This window comes from Leptopilina boulardi, unplaced genomic scaffold (genome assembly GCF_019393585.1).
Source record: "Leptopilina boulardi isolate dan_hultmark-lab unplaced genomic scaffold, ZJU_Lbou_2.1 LbouV2_300, whole genome shotgun sequence".
Taxonomy (NCBI): domain Eukaryota; kingdom Metazoa; phylum Arthropoda; class Insecta; order Hymenoptera; family Figitidae; genus Leptopilina; species Leptopilina boulardi.
In genome coordinates, this window is record NW_026137864.1 from 1,545,310 (window position 1) to 1,555,068 (window position 9,759).

The following is a 9,759-nucleotide window of genomic DNA, read 5'->3' on the forward strand; positions in this document are numbered from 1 at the left end:
TATATGCGATGCTATCGATATAGAAGAGGCGCGGTTTCCAAGTTTTGGGCAACGATAGAGAACTAAAGATAAGATTGCAGTATAATTCGGAACAAAAAAAAAAAAAATGTTTCACCTGCCCCTCGTGCGACCGATGCATCTAGGAATAATAAGAGAACACACGATGTATCTTTTAGTATTTTAGTGTCATCTTCATTTATATATATATATATATTCGCCTTGTCTGGAAATTCACAGTTTGGAACGAAATCACAAATGACCATCAAGATTATTATGACTTTGTTCAACAATTTACATCATTAAAATATAATAAAGCTTTCATTAAAAATAATTTGGTGGGGAAAAAAATATCCAGTCATCATTTTTTTCTGAGGGGGGGGGGGTGGGGGTCAATTTCAGATTTCGGTTGAATTATTATTTTTGCTTTTTATACTAATTTGGAAAAGGAAATGTCAAACTTATTTTAACTAAAGAGGGGAAAATTTTTTTTTCAAGTACCTAAACAAATTTTGTATTTCCTTAATATTATCCGTCATACTATATAAGTTCTAAATTTGATTTAGTGAAAATTCGTTGAACATTTCAAATTAGTAGAAATTTTTCTCTATTTTTTAATAAAATATATTACTGTATTTTTTGATTTAGTAATATTTTTTTAAGTTTTAGTGAAAAATATCTTAAAATTAGTATAGAAATTTTCACTAATTTTTAGTAAAATATTACTATTTGATTTAGTAATTTTTTTTATTAAAATTAATTTATAATAAAGTAATAAATTACTATTACATGATAAATTATTTTCTTTATTAATTCCTATTAGTAAAAAAAAAATCATTTTTTGCAAAAAAAAATTTAAACGTGTTTAGAGGCAATTAATCTCTTTGTTTTTATCGTAATGAATTTATAAAGTTTCATTTTTTTCTTTCCTCATATTTCTAGGTAAAATAACTAGAACGGCTGCGACTTTATCGTCATCATTGTTGTGCGTGACGGACTTTAAAGTTCCGTCCCCCCTAATCCTATATACTCTGCCTTGTGGAAGGATCCTATGTGTTTTTCACTAATGAAAGCATATATTACGGTAATCTTTAATCTTCACTTTGATATCTTCTAAAAATAGAAACATATGTATATATATTCAGTGTTTACAGCTATATATGTATATATATACAAGGGTCTTCCTTAATTGAGATAAAAGTTACAGGAAGCCCACCTTTCCCCTAAAAAAAAAAAAAAATTATTCATGTCATCAGTTTTTCAACAGCAAATCCATCATATATATACAATATACATGTATATGCTTAACATTTTTAACTTGAATAGTCTTCATATTATAATCTTATATCTAATACAATTAATTGGAAATTATTATACATTGTACAAGGATTAATTTCCCAATTATACAAAAATGTGATTAAAATTTCTAAATTATTTCAATGTAAAATTATATCTCAGAAAAGTAAATTATTATTTATATTGAACTTTTCTTTTTCTCTTTTTTATTTTTATTTAATTCAAAAATGTGATTTCGAAAATTAAGGAGTTTCATCAAATAAGAGGAAAATATTTGAATTTCTATTATATATATGAGAACTGAAAAAATTTTGGTGCAGGTGCAGTACAGCTGTTCCAATCGAAAAATTTCTATATTCAGTTAACTTCACTAATATTAAGTATAAAGTTATTTTTATTATTATTATTATTATTATTATTATTATTATCAAAAAATTTCTGAGTTTTTCGTTGAAAAATCCAAAATTTATTTGAGGCTATCTCAAAATTCGTTGGTTCAGTCAAAAAGTGCGCCATACATTTTTTTTTCACGACTTCTGGGTTAATTGACTTTGGGAGTATTCCCTATCGATTATCTCGAAAATTTTACAAATCGAAAATTTTTCCAAAAATTCTAAATTTATTTTGATCTAGATCAAAATCTTCATTAATTTTGATCCACAACCCCCAGGTAAAGACAAATAAGAATTTTTAAACTCCCCCTCCCCCTTCTTACGTAAGTTTTTAACAATCTTAATCAGGGTGTCTAATGGTCAGGAAAAGTCAGGGAAACGTCAGGGAATTTTGTTGGTCAGGGAAATGTCAGGGAAAAGTCAGGAAATTTCAGAAAATTTCATTCAAAATCAGAGAAATTTCTGTAAATTTCTACAAAAATTAAAATTTTTTGTGAATTTAAAAATTTTTTAATCTAAAAAAACTTGAATGGTTTTTATTACCATTTATTACTACTATTAGAAATTAATTTATTGTTAAATATGCCAGTAACCATATTTTTGTCCAATCACGGTACCCTGGAACCAATCTCAACCCTCAACATTCTCCCTTTCAAAAATTCCTGTTGCAACTTGTTCGGGGTACCTCACTGAATGTTTTCCAACAAGAAAAATCCGGGCGCTTTTTTTTTAATTTCAATTTTTGTGATTTTAGCGCCAAATTAAAAAAAAAACTGGTTTTTATAATTATTTAAAGTAAAATTCAACTTCACATGGCCAAATTTTGTTCAAGAAATTATACAAAATCATAATTCCGGTAGAAATTTTTCTGTAGAATCGAAATCTGACATTGGCTTTCGAATTTAAAGCAGAGGAATCCCAAAAAATCCGGAAAACTGTAAATATTCTAAACGCAATTTCACTGTCGTTTTTTTCAAGTTTTCTGTGTCTAAATTTTTTTTCTGTATTAAACACATACCATAGATTTTGTTAAATTTAAATTCAAAATTTTAATCACTGACAAAAAATGTTCATTCTATAATATTTTGTTTTGTAAATTTGAAAAAGTAACTGTTACTTATTGGGAAAATTCGATAAATTTTGAAATTGCTCTTATTTTTATAAAATTTGACAGACAATTTGGAAAAAACGACGCTACGATGAGATTGTTTTTAGAATATTTACAGTTTTCCGGATTTTCTGGGATTCCTCTGCTTTAAATTCGAAAGCCAATGCCAGATTTCGATTCTACAGAAAATTTTTTACCGTAATTATGATTTTGTATAATTTCTTGAACAAAATTTGACCATGTGAAGTTGAATTTTACTGTAAATAATTATAAAAACCATTTTTTTTTAATTTGGCGCTAAAATCACAAAAATTGAAATTAAAAAAAAAAAGCGCCCGACGGATTTTGATTTTTCTTGTTGGAAAATATTCAGTGAGGTACCCCGAATAAGTTGCAACAGGAATTTTTGAAAGGGAGAATGTTGAGGGTTGAGATTGGTTCCAGGGTACCGTGGCAATGAAAGCAGAAATAAGGTTTTTAAAAAGTTAGGGAAAAATCAAAAAATGTTAGGGAATTTTTTTGTCAATCCTTGTTAGACAACCTGTTAATGTAATTTAACCAATACTTATATAGGTTAAGAAACAAGTAAAAATCTTATTGACAATGATAATATAAAATAATCAGTAGAACATCTGAATTATGACAGTTTGCAGGGTATGGTAGATTTCTTTCCATACATATACCCACACAGCACATAAAATTTCCTGAATTTATCTTGAATATTTCATTAAAAGACTCGAAATATTCCAATGAAAGGTCCATGAAATTTTGATGTAAGCAATGAAATGTTCGCCTATAAGAAATATTGCATTTCCGATTGTACGAAAAATTTCAGCGAAATGTTGAGGAAATGTGAGGATGAAAAATTACTGACATATTATTTTTTAATATTTGCAAAATAAAAAAATGAAATATGTTACAAATTTTTAAGTGAAATATTTTGAAAAGATTATTCATTAAAATTCTAGAAATATCGAAAGAAAATATTTCTAATATGTCAAAAATACATATATTTAGGCAATATCATCCGGATATATTTGTGAAAAATAAAAAAAATGAATTACAGAAATAAATTGCGGTAGTGATTGTGAAAATATGTGACAAAATTCGTTAACCGATAGTAAACCTTTGTAAAAGAACAAAATTTTCGATAATAATGCCTTAAATTATAACTTACAAATGAATCTTAAATTTAACATATCTCAAAATGTCTTAAATCGACGTATGTCTTTTCGGCGATCGGTCATTTGCAATTATAGACAAATTAAATTTTAAACATTTGAATACTCTGAAAAATAGAAATTTTATCAAATGACAATTCTGCGAAACAAATTTTTTGTTCAATAATAATTATGCAGTAAATTAAGAATTTAATTAAAAAGTTACGAATATTGAAAGTCCAGTCAAGTAAAATTTGTAACAAATTGACTTTTATAGTATATTCTTGCGTATCTGAGCTGATCTTATTTATTTTAAGTATTCTATTTTTATACTTACTGTTCATATTGTATATTAATCATGTTTCGCTTGTTGCATCTTACGTGTAATAATTTCTTTATAATAAATAAATTGTCACTATTTAACTAAATACACAAATTTTTTCACATATTTTCACAATCACTACCGCAATTTATTTCTGTAATTCATTTTTTTTATTTTTCACAAATATATCCGGATGATATTGCCTAAATATGTATATTTTTAACAATTTAGAAATATTTCCATTCGATATTTCTAGAATTTTAATGAATAATCTTTTTAAAATATTTCACTTAAAAATTTGTAACATATTTCATTTTTTATTTTGCAAATATTAAAAAATAATATGTCAGTAATTTTTCATCCTCACATTTCCTGAACATTTCGCTGAAATTTTTAGTACAATTTCTTATAGGCAGACATTTCATTGCTTGCATCAAAATTTCATGGACCTTTCATTGAAATATTTCGAGTCTTTTAATGAAATATTCAGGACAAATTCAGGAAATTTTATGTGCTGTGTGGGTAGTGGGGCACTAAAATAAAAAAAAAAAAAACAGGGTGATGCAGGTGTCAAAAATATTTGATATGTCATATTTCGGACGTTCTAGTGAAATTTTACATGGGTCATTCAATATAAAATCTATCAATTAGTTGCGTAGTAAAAAAATAAAGAAATAGTTATAATAAATACATAAAAAAATGAAATATTAATATATATATATAAATTTAATCAACGTATTTCATCATTGAAATGACAAGAAAATGAAGATAAACACTAAAACAATAAATAATATACTTTACGATGGAATATTCATTATGGAACTTATTAGTAAAACGTAATTCTATGTTTAGCGAAATATAATAATGATTATACATATATTTTTGACGAGTGAACATTGTGTGTCAAAATGCGACGTGGTAATAAAAAGAATGTGAATAATATTCTTTTTATTCTCTTGTCTATGACCGCACAAAAGCTTCCTCATGGTTGTGGTTTTTTTTTGCATATAAAGCTTTGACATTTATTGCATATTTGTATCTGTCAGTCTTGAAAATAGTAATAGTAAATACTATAATAGACATTTGATGTTAGTATATGTCCAACCTTCAAGATATATCTTGAATGCAATTCCCATACAAATCCTTTGAGCATTGGTTATATTCTCGCGCATAATATAATATATATAAAGCTACCTTACCTACGCATGCATGAAAGTAACAGCGTGCACCTGATTTTCAGCCACTTCAATTTCATTTTATGTGATTTACAATGAAACATTTATGTATCATTGCAAACCTCCACTTTCAGTAGCCATTCACATATACATATATATATATATATATATACATTGAATCAGTTTCTTGATTTCATTAGACGAGATTAGCTCAGAGAAGAAGGAATCATTTTTCTATACACTATATACTATATATGGGGCATTCCACGTGAGATTTTCATTCAAAAATTACTTTTTGACTTGAGCATTTTTTTCCGAAATTTTTATGAAAAATATGAAAATACGTAGTTTTTGATTGGATAAAAAATAATCTATCTATATTACCCCCCTACAGCACCGAAACTTTTCTATAGATTTCCTAAAGATTTATATGAAATGTTTGGAATATTTAATTGCAATGTTTAATGAAAATTGTGTAAAGATTTAAATGTCTCACTTGAATAAATGTTTAAAAAAGTTTCACACTAAACATTTATTTAATCGGGACATTTAAATCTTTACACAATTTTCACTAAACTTTGCAATTAAATAGTCCGAACATTTCAAATAAATCTTTAGGAAATCTTTAGAAAAGTTTCGGTGCTGTGGGGGACAAAAAGATCTCGCCGTCACCGCACTGCCTTACAGATTAAAAATAGATCGCAAATCACATTGTCACTTAGGTCGTCATTACTATAGTATAAACCATAGCAATCATTTCCATAGAAACCATTACCATAGCAACCGTTATTCCATAGCAACCATTACCATAGCAACCGTTTACATAACAACCATTACCATGGCAACCGTTTCCATAGCAACCATTACCATAGCAACCGTGTACATAACAACCATTACCATGGCAACCGTTTACTTAGCAATCGTTTACTTAGCAACCATTACCATGAAAACCGTTTCCATAGCAACCATTACCATAGCAACACAGAAAATTATAAGGTATTAAGGAGGTTCATCCCAAAATCGATTTTCTATAGATTTTTTAAAAATTTTTAAGATGTATTATTGACATCACTTTACATGTGTTTTTCAAATTTTATTGAATTTTACCGTATCATTTTCAAGATAAAAATTGATAAAGTTTGAAGTTTTACATGGGAACAGTGAAAAAACATGAAAAATGACCATGTTTTCATTAATTAAAAAAAAAACGGTTCTACAGATTTTTTTAAAAAACTAATATGTTTTAAATTATGAGTTTTAACAGTTTTTACAAAAATGTGAAATTTTTTTACCGTTTGGTTGTGAAGTAAATGTTAATCAAAATTAGCAACTTTTGAACTTATCCCATGTAAATAAAAGAAAGAAGAGGAGAAACGGCAACATAACCTCTAAATTGGCCAGTGGAGCTCAACTTTTATGGACTATAGCTGTCGGTTTTAAACTTACGGAAAACCCCTAATAGAATGAGTACCGCTTGAAGGGATGAACCTCCTTAATACTTACTATTTTAATCCAATTTTGCTTATTTTAATATCAAAATGGATTAAAATAAGCAACATTGTATTAAAATAATAAGCGTTGCAGTTTATTTTAATGCCTTTTAATTTTCTGCGTGAACCATAGCAATTCACAAATAATGTAATTATAAATTATTTATTATATACAAATAACTTTTGATCTGAATATAAAAAGCCACGAAACCCTAGATGTAGGCACTTTGCGCCTGCTTCTTTTCCTGATTTTTAGGTTATGTTATCAGATTTGTTATTATTTTCTCCCTAAAGATCAAGAACTTATAGGTTAAAACAAACAAACAAATTATAGAAGGCTACATAACCTTAAAGTTTGTTTTTATTTTATATAAATTAAGTTAACTTATAATTTTGTTACATATCACTTAACTATTAGCAATTATGAGTACGTTTTCATTTTTCAAAATTACAAAATGCTGATTTGGGGAGGGAGATCCAAAATCCTTGAAAATATGCTTAAATAATACTTGAATGACCCCTAAATTGTATATGTTACATAATAAAAGTATTTATAACTGAAAGAGACAGAATAAGTAAAAATCAACTTTTATAGGTTATATGTATAGCCTTTTAATTTTCCGGCTTATAAATTTACAGCGTGAAGATAATTTTTTTTACTGCGTGGGACGCGTGGTCATTTTTTCCATCGTTCTCCCACGTTGTAACCCAATCAGCACGAAAACTTATGCAAGAAGCTTGCCGTGCAAGATGTGCAAGATTACAATGCAAACATATAAGTAGCAAGTTTGGTGCAAGCAACAAAATGTCCTCTTGTGGCAAGCTTGCAGAACAACGTTGGCGCAAGCTTGCTGCAAGTTTGCAAAACTTAATACGATGCGCAGTTGTAAACGAATGCTCCTTATACGGCTGCGCAATAAATTTTTTAACCTTCAAAGCAGGGTGCCCTTTATGTTTATTTAGTAACAAATTGTTTCGAAAAATTTTTTTTTATTATTATACAAGCTTGCAGCAAGTGCTTGCGCAGTATGTACACTGGATTTCTTTTGTGTGTAGATTAAAGACGAACATAACCTAAAAGTTCAATGTTAGATGTCAAAAACATAGGTTAAAATGAACATAACGTCAAAATTAAAGGTCGTGAATATAGCCGCAAGTCTATATCCTTTTATCTAAAAGTGCATTGCCATCTATACATATATATGAGGCATTCGCTGAGAAAAAACCATCCCAAATTTAAAGTTGTTGAATATTAATATAATATAATTTATAATAAGAAAAAAGTTATATTAAACCAACAAGTGCCAGAAATATAGTAATTAGCAGAAGAAGAAGAAAAGAAAAAAAAATAAGAAGTAGAAAAAAATAATAACAAATATCAGTAAATGAAAAAAAAAATGACATAATTATTATAGATGAAAAACCGTAACGGCGAAAAAGAAATAATAATGATGCTCAGGAAGAAAATTAAACAATGGTAATAATTGGTAAACCAACAATTAAAAGAGAAAAATGTAATAATAAAAGTAAATAATAGAAGTAGTTGACTGTTATTTTTTTTAAATTCTTCCACCATAAATAAAATATTTCACTATAAAAAATAAATAAAAAAAATTGAATAAACAAAAATTCAAATTTCTTATTCTACTTCTTATTTATCAATTTATTATGATGTAAAATAAAATATATTATATTATATATGAATGAATGAAACAAATCAGAATGAATTGAAAGAAAACAAGTGCACATGTTCTTGAATCACGAACGTTTCTCTTTAAGATTATTATAAAAGCAGTCAACGTTCCATAGACTGATTGCCCTAATATTTTTCCTCGGCGGAACGTATTTCTCCTTCCGACTTCCTCTTTTGAAGACATTTTAAGGAAATAATATACACACAGTATTAACACGTGCATTAAAACAAGTCTTGCGTGTCTATTTGAAAGATTTTTTTTCATTTCAAAAACTTTTATGTAAGAAAATTCTTCTTATTCCGTTGTCGGTAAAGAAGAAATTTTAAACGATGCTGATTCACTTTAGAATCAACTTAAGATAAAATAACACGCACTCGATAAAAAAAAAAAGAACCGACGATAAAAAAGAAAGTTATCTTTTTTAGAAAACAGTTATCAACCGATGTTATACAAATTATTTGAAATTATTATTTTCAATTGAATGAAGCTTCTACTATGTATTTTTTTTGGTAAATTTATTTTTTGTCCCTTTATTTAATTTATTTTTAATAATAATTAAGAGTACAATATTTTTTCACTGATTTAAATTTATTGCTGCCATAAAAAATTGAGATTTATTTTCTTATTTTTATAATGAAATAATTATTAATAATATTTAGCTACCAAATTTTTGTTTTGGTAGAATTTTTATTTTATAGTCATTTAATTTACATGACTTTTTATTTAAAAGGAATTTTTTAATTTAGCGCAGAATTCTCGCATTCAATCAAATATGTGATTCAAATTTTTAAATGACAGAAATTACAATTCACCGAATTTTTATTTGTACAAATTTTTAAGACGCCGAATTTTTTATTTCTCCGAAATTACAAATGACCAAACAAATAATCGACAAAATGATTGCGTCGCAATTTTTAAAATTGATCAATTGGAAATTATCAATAAAATCGTGATTGGTTTCGAAAAAATTTTGAACAAATGAAAATTCGGCGTCTTAAAAATTCGTAAAAATTAAAATTCAGTGAATTGGAATTTCTATATTATTTTCTTTTATTTTCGAATTTTTAAATACATTTAAAAATTCAAAAAGAAAATGACTGTAAAATAAAAATTCGGTTTATTTTT